The following is a 23065-nucleotide window of genomic DNA, read 5'->3' as shown; positions in this document are numbered from 1 at the left end:
ACTCAAATCAGTGAGTATTTCCCATGTTCCCAATAACCACCTGTGCCACATAATGCCTGTTCTCAGAGTAGGCCATTTCATTGTCACTTCAGCATGGAAATCATATTTCAAAAATAATAATTTTTGCCAAAGAAATGAAACAGTATTTCTATGGGCACTATGGACTGCTATCTGTCACAATTTATTGCATGGCTTAATAACAATATTGCACTTTGTCTTGTCTGATCTATTCAAATTGCCGTCTTGCAGAAATGTTTTCTCAAACGTCAGCCTTTCATAACAGAAACTCATGAGTCAGTTGCTCAGCCTTGTGGACAAGTGTGGAGGCCAGTGAGCCTACGGAACAAGGAGAGCCCACTGGTGGGACAGTCCCTAAGAACAGAGATCCTCCCAGGTTAGGGTGATGAAAGAAATTTCCCCCAGAATGCTCTGCTTTGGTATGTTAAAGCACCCCAGTTCTGCTTTCTCGGTTGGCCCGTTGGCCTCCCCGCCCCTCGTTACCTTTTATGTCCCTGCCCAAGAAGCTTCTCCACTCCTTGTTCCCCCATTGGCCCTTGCCCCATCGCCACTCCCTCAGAGTTTCCCTATTGGCTCCCTTACCCTAGCCCTGCCTATGTACCGCCCCTGTGCCCTCAGATCATTGGTCCCTGATGCTTGATCCGCTCCTGTATATAAACCTGGACCCTCCATCATTCTTTCTCTTCGTCCCTGGACCCCTTCACGAGCGTGGCTGCAATAAACCCCTCCCATGGAACTCTATACGAAGATCCTTCCTGCCTCTTTGCTGTCAACCCATTCTAGGGAGCTGTCTGTGTCTCTGCGTGTACACACGTGTGTGAGGGTGTGGTGGACCTGCCAGAGTGGCATCACCTTAGAGACACTTTTAGGAAGGTCGCGGCACCTCACCATCCAGCACCACCAAGCCAGACCACGACAGACAAGCAAGCCCAGAGATGCCTGCATCTGTAGTGGTGATGCAGCTGCTGAATTTGTGAGCATTCATAAAACAGTTGAGATTAGAAAGGACCCTTGGAGATCATGCAGTACAGCCCCAGTACTAAAACAGGGCCTTTGAGAATAGGTTGCCCAGGACCATGACAAGAATTTTTAACAGAGCCTGTTGTGATAGGACAAGGGGTAATTCTTTAAGAGGGCAGGATTAGATAAGACAGAAGGAAGAAAACTCTTGTAATAAGGATGGTTAAACACAGGAAAGGCTTCCCATTGTTGATTATCCTTGGAAACATTCAAGGCCAGGATGGATGAGCAACCTGATGTAGTTGAGAATGTCGCAGCTCATAGCAGGGGCTTGGACTAGTTGAGCTTTAAATGTGCATTTCAACTCAACCCATTCTATGATTCTAAGAGAAGTTTTGAACACCTTCAAGGACAGAGAACTGTTCCAGTGTTTGATAACCTTAGAGCAATAGTTTTTTCTTCTCTTGTATTAGAATCTTCTGCCTCTTGACTTCTCACTGGGCACCACTGATAAGAGTCTGGTTCCATCTCCTTTACTCCCCTCATCAGACTGACGGTGATAAGGCTTCTCCTAAGCTTTTTATTCTCCAGGTTGAACAATCCTAGTTCTCCCAGGCTTTCTTTGTATATCAGGTACTCCAATCCCTTAACCACCTGAGTGACCCTTTGCTGAACTTGCTTCAGCAGCTCCGTGTATCTCTGATCCTAGGGAGCCCAGAACCCAACACAGTTCTCTAGGTACATCTCAGCAGTGTTGAGTAGCAGGGAAGGATCGCATCCCTCAACCTGCTAACAATTATTCTCCTAATGTAGGCCAGAATGCTGCTGGTCTTTTTATGCTAGAAGGATGCATTGGTGGCCCGTGGGCAACATCTGGTCCCCAAGAATTCCCAGGGTCTTTTCTGCACAGCTGCCTCCCAGCTGGCCAGCCCCCAGTGTGTACCAGTACTTGCAACTATTCTTCTTTAGGTGCAGGACTTGAGACTTCCCCCGATGAACTTCATGAGGTTCCTGTTTGTCCATCAAGGTTCCTCTGGATGGTAGCACAGCCCTCTGGTATATCAGCCACTCCTTCCAGTATTATTACAGCTGTACTGATGTCTAGTGCTTTTCACAAGTCCAGGGGACAAAGGTGAGGAAAGAAGGGTTTTGAGGGACTGATCTGGAAGGCCAAGAAAGGCCTCAGTACCCCACTGTCTAAGAGTTAACATTTGAAATTGCAGGAGAAATCCTGGTGATAATGAAAACTGAGGTGGTTTTACCTTTTCCTCCTACTAGGCCAGAATTTTAGGTTTTCTTTTCAAACGGATGCTCGATTTTTGCTTTTGCCTCCTGTATCTTAAACTGCTTTTGTTTGCAGTTGGAGAGAGGACTTCAATCTACAAGAAAAAGACACTGGGTAAATCCTTTTCATTATTAGGCACCCTTGGCTTTAGTACTGTTGAGCTCAATGGCTTTCTCCCAGGACTTTGCTTAACCTTTATCATTTTCATGGAGGATCTGAAGAATTATTGTCATTCCCATTTGGGTTTCCCACACATTTCTAGTATGCAGGTGAACCACTTAATTGAAAACACCTCCTGTCTCCTAACAATGGAAGTTTTCCTGGCTTGAAAAAAGTTTTCTTCATCCAAAACAAAGCAGACAATTGCTGCAATAGTGCCCACCTTACCAGATTCTTTAATGAATTTGATTAGATTGTAGTGGATAGAGTAACTCTCTGACAAAGCAGAGAGAGCACCAAATTAAAACTTTACTGTGTGAAATAATCCTCAAAAATGTCTAGCTCTCTCCAGGCTCCATTAGCTATCAGATAATCTGGGCAAAAGCTTTGTTTGAAATCAAGAAGAGAGCTGGAGTTCTTACCTCTCTTGCTCTCTCCCTTTCTCGGTCTACACACACAAAGAACAAAGTTTAATAGATAGCATATGCTGTTAGCCAAGCCTTTGTTCCTGCCCCAGCAGAGTCAATGCACTGCCAAATCTCACTCTGTTTCAGTGTGTCTCCCCATTTTTGGCTTGAGTTTCCTTCAGTTTGAAGCAGTCTCATACAAAATTCTGAAGATTCACGGTACATTTAAATGACAAAATTTGAACCATCACTCAGAGATTGCATTTTTCCAATCTGACTTCTTTCAGTGACCAGAACTTGGCTGGTTTGCCTGCAGTCTGATAATGGTGGATTAGAGATGATTGAGACTCCTCTCCATCTCTATGCAAAACCCTAAGCAACTGGAAAGTAACAAGTCTCACAAAATGAGTAAGATGTAGAATGATATGCTTTTGTTTCTTGTTGCTGTTTTTTGTGTTTAGTTTTTTTTAAAACAACATGTCAGTGTTGAAGACATTAGACATGTTATCAAGCTTAGGTTATTAAAAGGGGGCCTGCTCTGTGGTCTTAGAAAGGTCTTAGGTATGTGGATAGATATGGTACCCTTCCCTCAATGGCTGGGTAATTCTTTAACCTGACCCCTTCAGGCAAATTTCCCAGGTGAAAAATTCTCTGATTTTTTTATATTTGGCCTGTTGCAATTTGTTATTCTCTGTCTTTCTTTTTGAAAAGTCTTTTCCTTTGATTCTCTCTGATTAATTGTTGAATTACACAGGCTTTTAGCTTAATGACTCTTACTAAAGGTCAGATTGATTAAGTCATTATGTATTGATAAATCTTCATGAAATACTGTGAAAATATGAAGGTTAGAGATTATAACCTGGGATGGACAGTTTTCTTTTTATCTCTTCAGTGCAGTCAAGAAACATTTCTGCCAGCTCGGTTTGCTGATGAGCATTTTTTATATCAGATGTTTCCTACCTGGGGGTAAGCAATGCTGCATAGTACAGGCTCTTTGTGAAGTCTGTTCAAGAGCTTTCAAGGCTGAGAAAGGTTTTGCCTTGAATCTGATTAATGGAATATATTTGAAAAGCCTCCAATAAACTTTTATTGTCGTGAACTGTAGCTGGCACATCAAATGGGTGTGAACTTAAACACAGGCATGTCTAACAACTTGGGAAATGCCCTGCTAGAATAGAAGGATCTTGAAATAATGTTAAGGGAACACAGCTGACAGAAGCTGAGAAAAGAAGACAGATTCAAGGTTGGCATAGGTGTCCCATCCGCAAGACATCACATTGCTCTGTAAAATATAACAAATATGAGAGGCTTGAGTAAGGGAATCTCTGCTTACTTTTTGTGTCCTAGACTTCCACTCTCAGCGTGCTCACTTTTATAAAACCTAAAGTACAAGCCAGCCAAGTAAAAGTAACTAACTGTGCCAGTTACTGAGGACTGTATTTTGAAATTCTTATTTCAGCAGTGAACCTGCTCATGTGTCCCCATGAGCTGATGGGTGACATATACTAACTTTCAGCAGGCCCAAGTACTTTGTGAGGCCTGTGACAGATCAGCTGAGCTTGATGATCTCTATTAGGACAGCTCATAACCTCCTGAGCTGAGGTTCTCTCTAGTCTCTCAGAGGAAGGTCTTGGGCCACATAAGCCATTTCTTGCTCTTCTTTCTGGGTGGCCATGGGTAACAGTGCTCTCTCCTTTCACCTTCCCTTTGTACTTGGATTACACTACCTGCTTTGATTTCCCATAGGTGATAGGTCTGTGTACTTCATCAACACAGTGCAGTAGAAACTGCTGCTGCAGCTAGTGAGTCTGCAGCGTTGATCACAGGGCAGCCTTGCATAAGGTGATAGTTCCACACCAAAGAATAAAATTGTGATCCAAAGATAAGGTTGGGTTTTGCTGCAAATTCCTCCCTACCGGAACAGAATCAGATTTGTGGCAGCAGCACTAGCAGCCTCAGAAAGTCAAGCTTCTTTCTCTCCAGGAACCAGATCATGACTAGAATAAGATCCCTTTGTGTGTGGCCCTATGTGAACACCTGATTTTGGGTGCTGTGCTCTGAGTTTTTCCAGCAGAGCAGGAGTCACACCTTTGGTTCTTGGTGGAGAGAGTCAAGGCACATATTATTGTGGCATAAGAATGATTCATTGCCTTTGTACCACAGCGAGCACGTGTGGGGAAACTTAATAAATATCCCCATTCAGCCAAAATAATGGAGAGAATTAAACTGGTTGGCACTTGGATCAAAGCTCATTAGCCTTGCATCTAATGCTTGACAACCAGAGATGATATCAGAAAGGGGGTTTTCTTATGCCATTTTCTGCATGTGTTGCAGGGATTGTTCATGTGTAATGAGATCATATCTTAGTAAAGAATGAGAAATAGCATTTTTGCCGGTTGTCAAAACCCATCTGAACATAAAGTTTATTTAAACAAATTTTTTTGCTATGAGCTCATATTAAATCTCAGCAAGTTTATCCATCTCTAATTTAGTTTTATGGTCATTACATGGAAAATCCACTTCAGATAAAGCAAAGCATTTTCATCCTTCAGTTACACAAGTATCAGGTCACAGCAATTACGTGCAAATGTCAGATACCTCTTATGCCACTGCAGTCGTAACGTGTGTGTTCTGCACAAATAATGAACAGCTCATTCTGCACAACAATGTAATAGATGTGGCATTGCATCAATGGGATGAAGGAGGTGGACAAGCCTAGAAAATGAGCTGACACTCTACAAAGTCTTTGTCAGAGTGCTCCCATTCTGATAAACATCCCAAATGACTCCTTCCCCTGGCTGACTTTCACAAGCAGCAAAAGAAACAGCATAACAGAGTACCCAATGTAAACCTCCTGCAGTGTGTTTGACTGTCTCCACCTCACTGATCTTCAGTCTTTTTCTGTGGATTCCCAGCACAGTCCTGTGACAAGATGGAGTGAGTGAGCCACACCCGCTACAGCATTTTATCTATCAAGCCTTTCCTTTCCAGCCTTGCAGCCAAACCACTTATACACACCTTATCACTTTCCTTTTCAGCAACTGCAGTCTTCCTCACAGGACCTCTTTCTCCCTTTGCTGGGCCAGTGGGATGTTTCTGCCAAAGCCATCTTTCTTATTCTGGCTGTGGGAACTGCTTCTCTGGATGTTGGCCTTTTTTGCTAGTGATCTCTAAAGAGGTCTGATATCCTACTCTTGAAGAGGTGCTGTGCAGCTCTTCTTGCTGAATCTAACTTTTTTCTCTACCCCTTTAGTTCCACTCAGTCATGCTGGCTACCTCCCTTGTTTCACAAAAGCATCCATCCCCTCTTTCTCTGTCCTCACCAAAGCTGCTCCTACAAGCACCTCCTTCTGGCACTTTTGGCAGTCAAGGCTGTGAATAAAACAAAAGAACCATCCAAATGCCTTGCCATTGCTATTCTTGTTATTGTCACCTTCGTGATTTCTCTTTCCCATCTAGTCTGCATGTCTGTGGCCTTCACTTGCTGTATATATGCTAGACATATTCATTTACCTGAGAACACAGAAAATATTCTCCAGTCTGCTGCATTCACTGACCAAAGACTCCTACAGGAGAATTCCTACAATATTCTCCTATGAGCTCCAGCATTTGGCAAGCATTTTGTTTATGGTGGGACACAAAAAGATACATGCAGGAGGTTCTTTTAAACTATTATATTAAAATCATGTTGGCTGAAAAGCCAAAGAGAATTGTAAAAAAGGCAAATACAAAGAAAATCCACTGTTATAGTGGTGGATCAGAAAATATCTTCCTTTCTATCCATAAAAATAAATCTAGACTTTTTTTCTGGAGCAATTTTAAAAAGCAAATATGGGCAAATAAGTATTGCCATCTGGATCCACTACGTAATTATGTGGAACTCCAGTAAAGATGGGTCTTTGACAGAAGAATTTGACAGTGAAAATGCCAACTGACCGTTGTGAAACCAGTATGTTCACAATTCTATCAGTATTTGACTGCAGCCCTTTTTGGAAAAAAAGCACAAGCTGTGCCAGAAAGTGAGGGAACAGTGAGCTGCTCTTTGCAGCCACAGTGGAAGCCCATGTTCTCAATATGCTGACCATAATCAAGGCCATCAGTCACTTCTCTAATGTATTCTTCCTGGGTCCAGCCACATCCATATTTACCAGATCAATCAAAATCTCCCTTTTGTTTCCTTTTTTCCCCTTCAGTGGCGTGAAGAAAACAAAACAAAAAAGCAGCCAAAATCTAACAATTTATAAGATGAATTTTTATTCACTCCACATGATGAGATCACTCTGAGAGACCTGTTCCAGTCTCCTGGCTGAAGATCCTGAGGGACAGGTGGGCTCAGGCCCTTTATAATTCAGTTCATTCATTCATCACTGTAAAATGCATCCATTTCAGCAATGCTCTCTTTGTGTGTGTTTGTACCTGTAGTAAGTGTGTGATCTATCTCACCTTCTTTAAGGTTAGTGTGCCTAATCCACAGGCCTGTCTAAAACTCGATACCGGCAAAGAACCTAAGGAGATTAGGAGAACTCCAGAGCAAGAAGGGCATGGAATCCTGTGTTACAGTCACAGCACGCATTCCAAGAAGGCCATCATCACACAAGGACTGAAGCTCAGTGGACATGCTGTAAAAAGGGCGTTGTGTGCTGGAACATGGACAGTCTCTCTCCCTAAACAGGAGAACAGACCCCCCTGAGGAGGTGGCAATAACACAGCCTTTCCAGAACACTTCTTCCCTTTCCAACATCAGTCTTATATTAATTCAGGAAACCTCCTAGATCCTTATCTAAATAGACATCCACAAACTCCTGGTCTGTTTCCTGCAGGACCACTGTCAGCACTCTTTCCCTGACCACTGTCACAGGGCCAGGTTCCTTGGAAGCATCATGACCATGAATCTGAGCCCTTACCTGACCCACACATTATTACGAGTTCTCACATTTAAGGCGTGAAATAAAAATATTCCCCAAAATATTTGCAGCAACATAAAAAACATATTGCTATAGCCCTTTTCATATGTGAATACATACTTAAATACTTCTCATCCTTTAATTACATATACTGAAACTAATTTTCCATTTCAGACCCTCAGGCTTTTCAAACCAGCCCTGCTACTCTATGTTGTCTCTTCCCAAGCCACCTTTTTTGGTACCTGATCATCTTCTGGGTGGTCTTAGGTAAGCTGCTCTTTCTTTGTATCAATTTGCTTCTGCAACTCTACGTTAGACAAATATTATTTACCAGATTCACTGTGTTTCTTTTTCTCAAAGCATGGAAGACATGCAAAGGGCTATGTAAAAATTAAATGCCACTGCCTTTATACAAGCTGTATTGTTCAAACTCTGTCATCAGAGCTAATTTTTGAGGGACTATCAGAACAGAACCTAAACCTTTTCAAATACCTTCAGATTATTTCTATTTTTGTGCAACACACTTTTTTTGCCCCCATTAGCAGCAAGTTCTAAAACAGAGCTAGCTATCTACTTGTTGGCGATTGGCAGGAGCTCAGCATTCCAATGTAAAGTGATCTTTTTTTTGTCTGCCAATAATGCAATATTAACAAATTTGTCTTGATATTTATCTGTTGTTATGTCTGTTGTTAGTCTGTACGAAGAAAACAAAACTTGGAACATTGCAGCAACCATTGTTTCAAGATATCTGATATGGCACTGAAGACTTCCCTTCAGGGATTACCAGTTTCATGGCAATGCAGAATTATACAATGTAAGAAGCTCTTTTGCATGTTTTCCATCACTGGCCATTTCAAAATGCATCTTCTTTCATGGTCTCAAGAGCTCAAATTTCATTTCTGCTGATTGGAAACCCAGCTTTGTCATGTTATTTCTGGCAGGTTTAACATTAAATGAAGGACTAGCTGAACCAGCTGAGTAGAAATCCATATCATATCCAATATTCAAATTTTCACAGGAAGAGTATTTGGGGGTTGCCTTATAGTAATACAGTATCGAGTTTCCACATATCAGTGCTGGACAAAAAGCATGAAGAATGTCATGGTTTGTCAAACCACATTCTAAGTGCTAAGAAGGACTCCAGAAGAGTTATGAATAGCCAGTTAAGTCTTAGGTTAGGCTAGAAGGAAGCTGACTAAAATGAGCCATGAATTTTCACAGTCAAATGACACACAATTTATCTGAGAAAATATCCTACAATACTTTTCTCAATTTTATGTTGGACAATAAACTATACTTTTTCTAAAAATGCAAACTAGCAATTGTCAGATAATTGACAGTCAAGATCGTACCCAAGATAACTATAAACCAGGCTTAGTTGAAGGCAGTGGCTTTATAGAAAATTCTTGAACTAGGACTTCAGAGTTCAATGTTCTTCTAAAATATCCAATTCCTCTCTTTGAGAGTAACTACAGCTCTCTTTCTCGCCTTCTTACTTTACTGCCAAGCACTTGTTTGTGGCAGGATCCTGCATGGCTCACAAAAACAATCAGAGTGAGAAGAAAAGCACACAAAGGGAAAGGGTGGCAGAGCATCAATTTATTAGTTACAACTGGATCAGATCAGTGAGCTGGAACTGAAAAGAAATGGTGATTTTTATCCAGATTGATGACTATTTTGATTGTAGTATTGATGATCAGCAGAGACTTAGTAATCATTGTAACAGATGTGGCCTCCCCAGTGCTGCACAAAGAAGACCTCTTGCCTAACAGGAATAGTAATTATTGCCTGTTTTTCAAAACCTCCAGCCTGCAATTGAGTTGTCACAGTCTCCCAGCCACTGCTCCAGGCACTGCAGATGGTACCAGTTGACACACTTTGGGCACATCATTACGAGCATGAGTAAACCACATGATTTTAGCTACTTTCCACTACACTAATGCATGACAGGGAGTCAAAGAGACATGCCTTTCAGGAAGAAATATGGGCTCCATGGAGCTGCAATGTGATTGAGGAGAATGTTCAAGTGAGAACACGTCTGAAAGAAATTGCTAGCATGCAGTACAGCAGGGAACAATCAGCTTCTGTAACAAAACACTTGTTTCCAGCCTGAAGTATCCAAATTGTTTTTATATGAGACCCAAGTCAATACTGTGGAAGACCTTTTCTGTTTATTTTCAGTCCTTCATCTATTGGATTTGCTGAAGAACATTGCTTAAGTTGAGAGTGAATGCATTAACAAATACGTCTAGCAGCCCATTACAAATTATTTGTGTGCCAGGGGAATAATAGGTTTGTGCAGCTGAGAAAAAGAAAACAATTGCAAATGTTCACTTGGAATTTACAACACTTTGGGTTTAGATAATTCACTTTGAGGCAATTGGTTTCCTAAGTCTGACGGTAACATAAATCACAGCTTGAAGCTCACTGCAAGTAAAATTTAGTCCATCTACTGAGAAATAGCAAATACAGTAAGTGTGATAGCATACAATCTTTGAAAACAACACCTTCAAAGTAATTTATGGTAGTGAGAAATTAACACTTGGTGCTGAATGTCTGACAGCAGCCATGCAAGTCTGCATAAAGAGAAGCTGAAAGTAAGAAGGACTCCGTGAAAGTGTACTTCACCTTACTCTCTGTTCGCAAACTATTTGTAAGCCATATCAAATTGAGCCATTTATTCAAAATTGCTTACACTACTTCTGGGAAATTGTTCTGGTTTTCTACAAACTTTGTATGAACAGTTTACTGCAAAAGAAATAAAAGATATCAAAATGTGAAAAATGCACTGTGCTACTTGTTTACACTTAACACTTGTTGAAGAAATGATAGCTTGACAAAAACTTCTGACTCCAGATCCTGACATTACTGTGTTATAAATAATATGCAGATAAACCAGGCACATGCATTTTGGAGTTTCTGTGAACTGAAGTATTCAAATGGAAGCAACAAACAAAGCTCTTACACCTGTACATATCTTAATTTATATTCAATTTCTTGCAAGTTTTTCAGTGTACAAAATTAGAAGTAGTGCTTGTAACTGGTAAGATATGAAAGGACGGCTTCGGTGGATTGATGCCGCGTTTATTCCACAGGGTCCCTTGTGGAGACGCTTAGGCAGCTCTCTGCCAGCACCCACGGGTGCACAGGATCTCACCTTCGCAGGCAGTCGTGAGCAGCCACTCACACACACAGTCTAAGCACGAACTGGAGACGAACAGGTGAGAGAGGTTCTCTGCCTGCGATTCCAAGGCATTTAACGAAACCAACACACTCGAAGGAAGGAGGGACAAAGAACCAAGAACAAGATGCATGTGTGGTTTTATCCTGAAGGGTCCTGGGACGGGCAAAGCATCAGAAGCCAATGGTCTGAGGGCTAGGGGGCAGAGGCAAGGGTGAGTGACATAACAGGAGCCAGTGGGAGAAGGGATGGGAGGGGGAGAGGGTCAGTAACCAGTGGAATCTTGGTAAAGGGAGAACTTTCTAGCACAGAGGTTTATGGAGAGACCACTTGCAAAGCAGCGTGGAGGGTGTAAAGTGGACTTTGCCGCCACAACAATGAGATTTCAGAGGTTTAAAAAAAAAGGAAAGTGAACTTGGAAAGGCAAGGACCTTGGCCAAGTTAGCCATCAACTCTGTGTGCCAATTCCTGCTTTCCTGGTTTTATCCTGTTTTCACTCCTCTTTGGGTCAGTCAGTGTGACTAATAGACTCCCTTGATACCTCCATGCCATCTACATATGAAAATGCATGGCCTACTAGAATTTCATGAAAACTCAAGGAGACCTGTAAGAAGTACTACAAAAAACATTGTGTCATGTTTTATGTTGCCTTTCATGCTAACTAATCTAATGTAAATTAAAAGAATTTCCTGTATATAAAATCTGTGTTGGATTAGTTTATCAAACAAATTGGTTAAAAAAATGGAAGGAAGTAGAAAATCAGTATAATTGGTATACACATGAATTAGCCACTGTATTACTGAGAAAACAGAGAAAACCCTAAGACAGACAAAGTACCTCTATGATTAAATTTGACCCCTTTTTTTCACACACCAGCTTCAAGCTTCAGATTCTGCTTTCCAGCTGGAGTGTAAGAGATCTCTGAGTCAAAGAATCTGCTCAGGACCAGGGTCCAAGTCTCCTGTCAGTCAGGAGTCCATGCCTTGGGCCACTGGGGACCTCACCTTTTCTGTTGCAATTGTTCTGCTCTGTATCAAGAGCTATTTGCTCATGTATAAGTAGACTTACTTTGGTTGAGTGCCCTAACTGCTGCATCACTGATAGTGGGAGCTTCTTTCAGAACAGACATTCAAAGAACAGTTAAACAAAATGGCTTTTCTACTCTCACAATATTCTCATTAATTTTACTTCAATGTATAACATACAGCACAATTTAGGTTAAATCTAATTAAATCCTGGTACATATATTCAGACTTCTTGACTTTCATATTAAAAATCACAGATTAGATAAAATAACCTTATGGATATAAAAATCAACATAATGTCACAGTATTGTGTTACTGCTGTATTCAGTTCCAAAACATACAGTTTTAAGTAATCAAATCCTATAAGACAAGATAGAATTTACTCTGTAAGGGCTTGGAAAGTGTAGTGCCTTTGACATGAAATGCTTTAGGTGAAAAAAAACCCCTCCTGGCCTTCTTTAAACAAAAAACAACACTGACCTTCCAAAATCTGAGTTTCTACATCATCAACAAAGATTCTTAGTTCCCCATTACTTCATAGTTTTAATGTTACATTCTCTTAAATTGGGAAAAAAATGCTCAGATGACCACAGTAACATAAATACTTGACAGTTAGCGTCAGATTTCTGATTATTTTGAATTTCATACTTATGCATGGCAAACTGTTCTCCATTTCTTCAGATACAAGATATCCCTCAAAGATGTTGGTTACAACTTGCTTTGAAATAGACTGTGGTCAGCAGCACATGACCTTGACATGAAGGAGCTGGGCATCTAGAAACATCTGTGGAAATATTGCAAGCTTTTGTGTTTGACCAAAGAGACTATCACACTATGATTCCTGCCTGTTTTACACTCATTAGAGAGTCAGCCATCTCAGGTCCTACTCAGTATTTCAATGTTTCAGATTTTCTGTTTGAGTTCAAACATTTAATTGTAATGGGTGACCATTTCACAGTAGAATGTTCTGTCAGTGACGCCAGAAAGTTGAGATGAAATTCAAGCAAGAGTTTTCCACTTTTTAGTCACTACCTCAAAATGAGACTGAAACTTCCTGAAGAGATTAAACAGATCTTTGAAAATTTTACCACTTCATTTCATTGTTTTATGTCTTGGCATTTGCTGGTCATAAACAGAAGTAGTTGTGGTATGAAATGGGCTATATATTTTAAGGTTTATGGCACTGCTTCTGAATCCAAAGAAACATTTCCTGAATTCAGGTAACTTTTTCTTCCCTGTGTTGTAATCTGACCTGTCTTTAATCACATCATTTACAGGTTTACTGTGTTCAAAGCCTTTGCTGTTCTTTAACATCTCCCATTTGTTGAATCAAGCTTTGATGATTTTGGTTAAAAAGATCCAAATTATTTCAAATTCCAAGACTATTAAGGTATTACATTTTTTGAAAACTACCACACTGGTTTGGGTGCTGTGTTATAAAGCTGAAAACTGGGATCTGAGCCACTTTGAAATTTTATTCACTGTCCATAGTGAAATCCAGCTCTCACATGTTCCTGCTTTGAGGTCTGATTTTACAAAAAAAAACCCCCAAACAACAAAAAAACCCAAAACAAAACCAATCAAACAAAAAAATCAACAAAAACCAACCAAACAAAAAAACCAAAGAAGAAAAAAAAACCCACCCTAACCAAACAAAAAAAAAAAAAAAACCCAACGAAAATCAGGTCTCTTCTCCTCATGTAGTGAGTAATACATAGATTTTTTTTAAATTCTCTTCAGTCTTGCTGAATATGATATACATTCATACTGATATGAAAGGAGGTTATCCAGGACCTCCATTTGAATTTGCAGTGGGAATTTTAGTTAGTCTACAGTTAATTACTCAAGTTGATAGCAGGGTTTTGTCTCAGTCAGTCTCTGCATGTGATAGATCACTGTGAGACCCATAATGATCACAAGTTCCTAAACCTCCGGTTCACACTCCAGTAGAAAGTCCATTTCTTTCAAAATATGAAGAACAAACAATGTTTCCTTACAGTTCATGTGGAAAAAAAATCTAGCAGTTTTTATCCATATGTGTGCCTTTTTTGAATCCCACTATGTCCATCATTTTAAAAGATTTTGCTTCTTGGCAAATAGTTTATCCATGTCCGTGTATCTGGATAATCCTATCTTTTCACAGGCCTAGAGGATACACTTTCCTGAACTACACACCTGTTCCTTCACACTCAGGTAAGACAATATGTGGAAATTCAGAATGATAAGTAATGGAATGGTTTTGTATGAAATGTGAGTTTTAAGTTCTGTATTTTATTTTGCCAAGCAGCCCTGACACAAAAACATCACAGCAGGAAAGACAGGAACTACGGTTTCCATTTTCCAGCTTTTTGTAGCAGCCATAAATCTCAGTATGATACTGAAGTCACTTTACATTTCAGGTGGGAATTTAGTACTAGTTTTTTAATATCCTTTTGTCCATACTGCATATTCTATGATTGCAGGAACTTTGTCACAGATGCACTCAGGTAATTAGGCAGTGTTGAAAGACTTCCCTGAAAGCACTAGTTAAGCAAAAAGCTCTGTCCTCCTGTAGTTAAAAACAGGGTGCAGCACAATCTTCACAGAGATTTGGTGCAAGAACAAGCTGGGGAGGTTGGATCTCTTGAGCCAGAGGCTCAGCTCCTCAGAGGTCTTCCTGCGAAGAGATATGACTAAACCAGACAGATTCAAAGAATTGGAAGAGTTGAAAGGAGAGAGAGGGTGGGGGGCAGGGGAGGAAATTTCTTGAAAATAAGCCTGAAATCTTCACTCAAAATAGAAAACGCTTCCCAGAAAGTTCATTTTTTCAGCAATGCAACATTGTAAAATGAGAATTGACTTTTGTTCAGAAGGAAAAGGAAACGTTTTCTAAGCTGACAAGGAGTCCGTGTAGATACACTATCTATCTCGATTGAAGTAGCTGGGTTACGAAGGGGTCAGGCCACAAAGAAACTCAGACAAATTTGATGCTTCAGACAGATTTATCGACCTACAACAGTGTTTAAGTTCAGGACCACAGTGAGCAGTTCACACCCTGTACTCTCCAAAATTGCCAGATCCTGACTTCTTGGAAAAGAGAGTCTTTTGAATAGAACAGAGATCCTGTCATTCTCTGAAAAGCAGAGTGGCTCCATTTTGGAAAGTTCATAGTAATTTTCTTTGGTATTTCATGGTATTAATGTGCAAATAATTGTACAGTCCTGAGATGGATGGGTTTTCAGGAGTGACTTGGGCAGGGCTCCAGGTAAAGATCTCATGATTAGGCTCACAGTGCATAGAGGAAAAAGTTGTTTGGCAAGAACAATGTTTCATCTTTTAGCCAGCTGCTTGGTCACTTTAATCATTGTTCTCTATTTAAAGAAAAATAAATTTGCTGTCTCATGACTGATGTTGTTTCTAGGACCTGCTGAGCTTTTTTAGTGCACATTGAAGAGGGAGACTAGTACATGACATATTTCTGGATCAAAGTTCCTCACTACCAGTTTTGGGTTTCACATCAGTCCATTTCAAGTCTTCTATGCTGATGTAACACCTTGTGTCCTGCATTTGATAGCATACTACAAACATGTTTCTGAGAGAAAACTGGGGGGGGGGGGGGGAAGTTAAACAAAACCCATATCAGTGAGAGAACATGGGGACGTATGGAAGCTGCATACCGTCCTGTGGTAGGAGCTTGCTGTCATGCTGCTTCCCTGCCAGCCAGCATCACTTAGCAGAAAGCTAAAGGATGAAGCCTGAGAGGCTCCCACCTCATCCTCTCTCACAGGCCATGGAAGCTCTTGATCTGTTGAGAAAGAATGTTTTCCTGTTCAAGGGACTCTAGCTTCTGCCCTCTGGGGAAGCTGAAATAGATTTGTGGGCAATGGTCAGTGCCTTGTGGTGCCTAGTGGGACACTATTTATGAAGTGTCTGCTTTAATGAGCAGACCCAGGAATCTGCTCTTCTGTTAATAAACAGTTAATGGATTAGTCTATTCAGAACAACTTAAGCAGGCAGAAGAGGCTGTGAACTGTAACTTTGCAGTATACAAGACTAAAATATCTAGAATATCAGCACATGGGATATGGCTAGTTTGTGGGTACAGACATTTGACTGAGTTGCGCAGTAAAGACAAACTGCATGAAGAGAGCATCAGAACAACCCCCACTAACTGACAGTGTGTGGGTTTTCATCCACAGTGAAAGACAGATAATTGCAGGTTGCTTATCTTTCAGTAGAAGAGCAGCATGCCTCCCTAGTGTATGAAGAGTAAGAGCTAGTAACACAAGCAATTACAGATGGTCGGTAGATGTGTTGAAAGTTCACCTTCTAATTCACACTGAATGACTCATTCATGTGCCTACACCAAGTGTTTTTAGCAAAAGCCCTTCAGCTTTCTTTAGCTCATCTGTTCCAGTTCTGCTAGTGTTAAAGGCTGTTTCCCATATTAAAGGTTCAGCTGCTGTAGAGTTTCACTGTTGTAGCCCTCAGCAGTGTCAGAGTGGAGTCGGCTCCAGTGATGCCATTCTGAGACCCTGGGGGAATGGCCTGTAAGTGTATTTAGTAATTTTTAATTCTCTCACCTTTCCCTTTTTATAAAATACTCTCTTTACCTTTTTTACAACTTTCTCCTACTGATTCCTTCCTTCTTTTCTTAAGGAAGAAAATGAACAATCCTTGCACTTTATGTCCTGATGGAAAACCTTGGAGCAACCTTCTAATGAACTTTACTCTTGCAAACTGAACTGAACTATTTCCTGGCATACTGACATGAGTGTTGAAACTACCATACTATGATTAGACAGCATTAACTGCTTAAATGGCATCCAAGATACAGTTGCTGTTAGAAATATAACACTGGAAATGATGTTAACACAGCATCAGAACACAAACCCATGTCTCCTTGATTAGTTTTCAGGCACTGTCACCTGAAATATGGACCATATCACATACCATCTATTTCCAAATCTAACTACCAGCTGTTGCTGAAAGTTTGCTTAGGTACCAAACAATATTTTATCCTTTAGAAGAGATTCAATAAGCAAAAAGTAATGGAAAAGGGAAATCACAAGTGATCTGCCCATTCCACCTGGATCCAATTGTATCTAATCAGTTGTTTTGGGTGGAAATTGCTGAGTTATGGGCATTTGGTATGAGATGACTAATGCCCTTTAGGTAGACTCAAGTTCTGACTCTGGGAAAGGGATCTGTTGAAGTAAGATCTGACATTTTGCCCTAGAAGTGTAAAGGAGTTTTTGAAATTACAAATGCTTTTATTTGAAATGTTCTCAGCTTCCTCAGAACAGATGGGTCTCACTAAGAACAGAGCCAAAGCAGGCTGCTGGTGTAAGTCATCTTTTTTTAATACCAATCCAGGTGACTTTTCATTTTCCCTTCACTCACCAAGTTTTCTGTCAGCCAGCATGGTTTCTGCAGTTGCTTGGTGTGTCTGTAGACAGTGGAGTGACTGGGAGTAACTGAGTGAGCCTTATCCGTATTCTAATTTACAGACAATATCCTTTTGAACACATGAACTCCAGCAGGAGTCAAAGAGAAGCCCAAGAAATGTTTTCAGTGGAAGAGCTTTCACAAATTCACGGTTTCGTACTCAGTCTCGGTCCTTACCAGCTGTGATTTCAGGAGCCGGAGAAGAGCGTGACAGCAGGAGGGCAAAGCTGCTGACCGTCCACTACATTTTCCACTACAACCAGAGTGAAAGACAAGAGATGAAACAAGCTTTGCTTCACTAAGTATGTAGCTCAAATAAAAACTCTACCAGGACACTGAAAGCAACAGTATCCAATGCTGAGTGAAACTTCAAAGGTTTTCTTGTGCAGCCTGACTGCTTTTCTATTGTGCGGCCAAATTGTAAGTATCTCTTGAGCATAGAGAATAGGCTGGAAATTGCATGCATACAATCCTACCTCTATAAGGCTTCTACTTTCTGTTGCAAATGGAATCATCACAGTAATATCCTTGTGTGTCTGGGTTTCCAATTTCAGTCATAGCTACTTTTAAGAAAAAGATAAGTACAATCGATTTATTTTTTAACTCCTCTCTCTCCCACTACCTTCCCCTAAAAGAATTTGCTTGGAGCTTTGTGAAAATCATTATGCTTTTACGTTTGTTCTAGTCATTCATGCCTAGGGAATAGAATACTTCATCATAGGCCAGACCCCAATTTTGCTAGAGTTCATGCTCTGTCTGCCATAACTGCCAATGACTGGGTCTACATGCTGTACATTGGCTCTTCACAGAAGTCAGAGTACTCTCTTCCTGCCTTTTGAAGGCTTTTCAGGCACCATGAACATTAGCCTTGTGACATCTGAGCCTTATGATATGTTATTTTAGCAAATGTTTTTCAAGGGCTTTAAATTCCTCGGGGCTGTACATCCCATCTGTAGTCACACATCTTCTTTTTACATCCTGACCCCTGTTCCCGCTTCTGCCTGCTGGTTGCCACTTCCTGCAGCAACTGGAAGTTACCGGCCCCTCTTTTCGTTCCGATCCAACAAGCTGATACCATTAAATAACCTCAACATTTCAGGCCATGCAAGCTGGATTAGCACAAGCCTTGTGCCAAGTGCCATGCACATTGGTGTTACTGTGGGCAGAGCTGATCCTGCAGCCTGGCCAGCTGCTCTGAGAATGGGAGGAGAAGGGGGGATCGAGGGTCTGCTGCCCCCCTTGAGCACAGCCTCCGGCTCTTCCCATGCTGTCTGGGGAGGGGTGCCTGGCTTCAAATATTAGCCTCTGTTCAAACACCTAGCATATGTGGACTTGTGTAGGGGAGGGCTAAATAACGAACAAATTATGCCTTCTCCAGTTTCATTTCTACTAATATCCTTTCACATGGAAACTAAAGAGGTCTGCAGACTGTAGTCAAAGAGCAGCAAAGCCTGCCCTTTTATGAGTGAAAATCCCTCCCTGAGCAGTCCTCTCAGATTTCCTTGTCTACATCCTCTCTGTAACTTTTCAGTGCCCAGCCTCACCACTGCAATTTTTCATACCCTACAGAGCAATTATAACCTGTAATAATTGCAGCTATGGGAGTAATTTTTCCCTAAGGCAAACAGAAAGCAAGGATGGCAGTTCACCAGCAATCTGTGTGAAAGAATTCTGTATACTGTGCAAAACACATTAGTAAGTGCAGTGTTACAGCTGGGAGAGAAATTTCCTTTATGTTGGAGAACACTTTCATCCTCACAAAATGTACATAATGCAAGATGATTTATATCTGTGGTAGATCCAAATATTTGCACAGACAGACACATGCATATTCATATCCCTAGAAATATTCCTAGTGCACCTGCCATCAAAGCAGTCCTGGGTAAATATAATGCACAAAAGTTCCGCGGGGGCTGACTGTGGTATCTCAACTCTCTTCATAACTGAGTGCACACAGTTTTGGGGATGTTCTCCCCAGACAGCTCAATTTCAACATAGTAATTCTTTGTGTACACAAGAGATGTTATTTTATACAAACTGAATGTTGATCGTGTTCATGTAGACCCTGCTAACTCTGTAGAGAAGCAGTGGTGACAGGAAATGCAAGCAAAAACATGTCCATCCACAGAGTTCAAGGGATTCTAGATCATTTTTATACAGAGTCAGAGTCATGGTCATTCTCTCTAAGGATGTCTTTGCCTACTGTTTTTAGAGTTACTCTTCTGTTTCAGTCCTTAAATCTAAAATACTTGGTAACGCCTATAAAAAGACAAAATAAAATATGTCCTTCACAATACAGATGAAAATGAAGCTGTGCCTAGCTGGACAAGTTTTATGTTCTGCAAATGCTGCATGGACACATACAGCAGTCATTTGAGACAATATAAAGGTACCTTTTTTCCATTGGAACTATAGAGCAAATTGGGTTTCTACTCATTTATATCCTGAAAATCTGGGCCACTTATTTCATGCTGTATTTTGTTGTATTAAGCATAATATTGCCCTGAAATGTGCAGTTAATTACACAACTTCCTGTTTTAAATTCCATGGAAACTCTTCTCCTGCCAAAAGTGGATTGCTCTTAATAGGATTCTGTCCCTTTTTGGCAATATGTGGTTATGTATACTCCATTCCCATCCTTATTATTCATGTTCTGTATCAAGAGACTACAAGCTCATGAGGTGAAATTCAGCCTGTGATAAAGCTAGTGGCATGCCTCCCAGGCATTCAGGAAGGCTGTGTTCCCACCAGGGTTGTTGAATTCCCACCACACCCTTCTACTAATGAAGCAGCTCCACTAATTGCACTGGAAGGGAAATCCTAAAACAGTCACATCGTTTTTCCTCAAAGCAAATAGGCCTGGCTACATCCTTTGAATCTCACAGTTTCTCCTGCACTTTTAACCTCTGGCTGTAATCCTGCAGCATCCATCAGGAGATGCATCCTCCAGGACATCCCTGGAGCAGCCAGCAACCCCCTACCAACCACTGCCTAAACTCATAGCAGGTGAAGAGAATACCTCCTGTGGAATATGTGAAGGATGCAGGTCTGACAGCACAAACTTCACTGTCACCTTTCTTTATGTTGTTCCTGTCTGCTCTTATGCTGGATAGTTCCCTTTTGACATGGGGGTAATGCCTGTGGGTATAATCCGACAGGCTTGCAGATTCAAAATATGCCTCCAATAAGTTTTCTAGGAGGTTCATACTCTTTGTTTTCCTGATTGTTTTAATGTGCTTTTGTTGCGAATTTCAAGTGCTTTTGTAGCAAGCACAGTAAATACCATGCATAAGACTAAATGCAGACTGATTTCTTTGTGAAATGTAACAAATACAAATGTAGAAAGAAAAGCACATGTATGCATATATACACAGACACATATTTATATGGTACAAGATAGCATATTCTATTTATCATTGAAACTTAATACAATAAGATTGTAAGTGTAGATTATTTACACACATAAACATACTGTGCGCTAAGAAACTTTTGCTTTCACACCCTGGCCTTTCCTCTGGAAAATATTGTTTGAAGAATTCCCTACCAGGGTAAAACATCTGCTTCAAAGCTTTTTCACAAGCAGATTTTTGTAGCTTTATGATGTTAAGCATGAAAATTAATGAGACCTTCTTTTTAAGGGTTTTTTTCCCAGAAAACAAAAGGAAAATGGAAGGGGTATGCTACATCTTTTCAATTAAAACATTTTATACTCTCTATTCTAAATACTATATCTGATATGGGTTCTTCTCCTTCTATCTAACTGATTTTGTTAGTCAAACAGCAAGGTATCTTTTTCATGACAGAATTGATATCTGAGCTGTCAAGACCCCTTAGTGGAAGGCATATGCTGTGGAACCTTAAGATATGAAATAAAATTAAGATCAGAAAAGAAATGTTTAGCAGTCAATATAGCAATTAGAAAGAGCGAGCTTGAGAAATGTCACAGAAACACCAGAACACCAGAAGTTGTGGTGTCCTAAGAAGTAGTTGTTTCAGAGATGACACCAGAAAATGTGGCCCTGACTTCAGGCATTTATTTGCCAAGTTTTGGGCCAATAACATACTGTAAGTATTGTTCATGGACCACCGTGCCTCTTCGTTACAACACTTGAGCTAAAAAACACGCGGAATTGAAGAGAAAACACTACTGAGGATCTTGAGAGCTGCTCAACGCCCACACTACACAGTGTGAGAACTGCTGCTCTAAGGCAACCAAACACCCAGCTGCCACAGTATTTGATTCACCTGCAACCTGAATACTTTAAAAAGGAAAATGAAGCCTCAGAAGTCCTGTTTTCCCTGGAGACCCACAGTTATTTTTGCCTACTATGGGCCGTGGGGAGTTATGCAGGAGTGTTAGAGACAACCATAACAAACCCACAGTGCCTATTTCTCCTACTCCAAGCACAACAGTTCTAAAGCAGCATTTGAGAGAGGGAAAGCCACCATCCCACCACGATTCGTGTGGGAAAAGAGGTGTCAAGGGCTGGTCACTACTAGACAAAGTTTGATGTGTTTACATTGAAGCCCTCAACATACTGCTCATTCCAGTATAAACAGATCAAAGTAAAGGGTATTATTATATATTTGTGTAGCCCCAACAGTGTGCTAGGCACTTAATTTGCCATCTGAGGCTATTCCCTTTGCTGTGATATTTCAGGCAGGATTTCCCATTCATCACGCTGATCCCGCTCTGGGGCTGGTGCACAAGGTCAGCTATCATTGGCTCTGTCATGCTCAAAGGCTGCAGTGCTCTGGTAATTAAGACTGTTAGATGGGAGGGCCTCTTTTCCTGCTATTTGATGTGGAGTAGGTGCAGATGAAAGATTTATGGTTTTAATTCAAATACAGGACTTGCCTTTGACAACTTAATTGTGTTTGCAGAGAAGTTCTGGACCCTTTCTCTTGCCAAGTCATTACAGAAAGGCCTCACATCTTGGATCTACCAGGAAGCTGTTTGGATTAAAGAAATAACCAAAGGGACTCTGCATTAGGGCTGATAGAAGCAATAAACATTTTCTTGTCCTTCTGCTTGTAGTAAATATGTTGCTTAAGATAGTACATTTCATACTTGGAGACCAAAGTAGTTTTCCTAACTTTTTTTCCTGTGTCTATATTCATCTCTCTAATCAGAATTTTCTTCTTATACCAGCCTTATTAAAATCAGTTACTAGTAAAGAGAACAGCTAAACTGAACAGAATTCTTAAACTAGCTAATTGTTCCTATAATAAAAATGTGATTATAAATTAAAAAGTATGGTTTGATTCTATGAGCAAAATTGCTTCTACAGTTGTTTTGTTACATAAAGTCATTGCAACACTCCACATTTATCAAAAAGATTTTCCTTGTACCCATCTACTAAGTGGTAAACATCAGGTCCACAGAGAAAATTCCCTAAAAGTCAGGAATCACTCAAGGTACCCAGCCAGTACGTGCAGCTTTTTCATGGACAGGTATGTAGTGTTTGAGGTCACACTGATTGCTTTGATCATCATCCTTGGCTTCTGGCAGCAGCTGCCAACAGACACAGACTATTGCACTCTTCACGGACAGAGGGGGTTTTGCCAGCAGATTATGGAGTAAATCCCAACAGGTGAGGTAGGAAATCCCTTGGGACAGTAGTGCCTCACTTCTGTGTCTGGTTCTGGGAGAGGTAATGGATGGTCGGATGGCTGGGGACAACACATCTTGTCCATTG

The 23065-nt window shown here is 40.7% G+C and overlaps 1 long non-coding RNA gene across 2 annotated transcripts; it reads left to right on the top strand.

The window, feature by feature from the left end:
- Window positions 1-259: 259 nt before the first annotated feature.
- On the top strand, window positions 260-22575 carry LOC109143656. 2 transcript variants are annotated; one of them, XR_002043963.3, is made up of 6 exons: window positions 260-394; window positions 7908-8000; window positions 8427-8547; window positions 10829-10954; window positions 14083-14132; window positions 17429-22575. It is a non-coding gene; the product is annotated as an uncharacterized LOC109143656 (long non-coding RNA). The 2 variants fall into 2 exon arrangements; XR_005603970.1 differs by lacking the exon at window positions 8427-8547.
- Window positions 22576-23065: the final 490 nt, after the last annotated feature.

This window comes from Corvus cornix, chromosome Z (assembly GCF_000738735.6).
Source record: "Corvus cornix cornix isolate S_Up_H32 chromosome Z, ASM73873v5, whole genome shotgun sequence".
Classification (NCBI taxonomy): Eukaryota; Metazoa; Chordata; class Aves; order Passeriformes; family Corvidae; genus Corvus; species Corvus cornix.
Note: the sequence above shows the minus strand (reverse complement) of the source record. Positions and strands in the feature narration are given on the sequence as shown.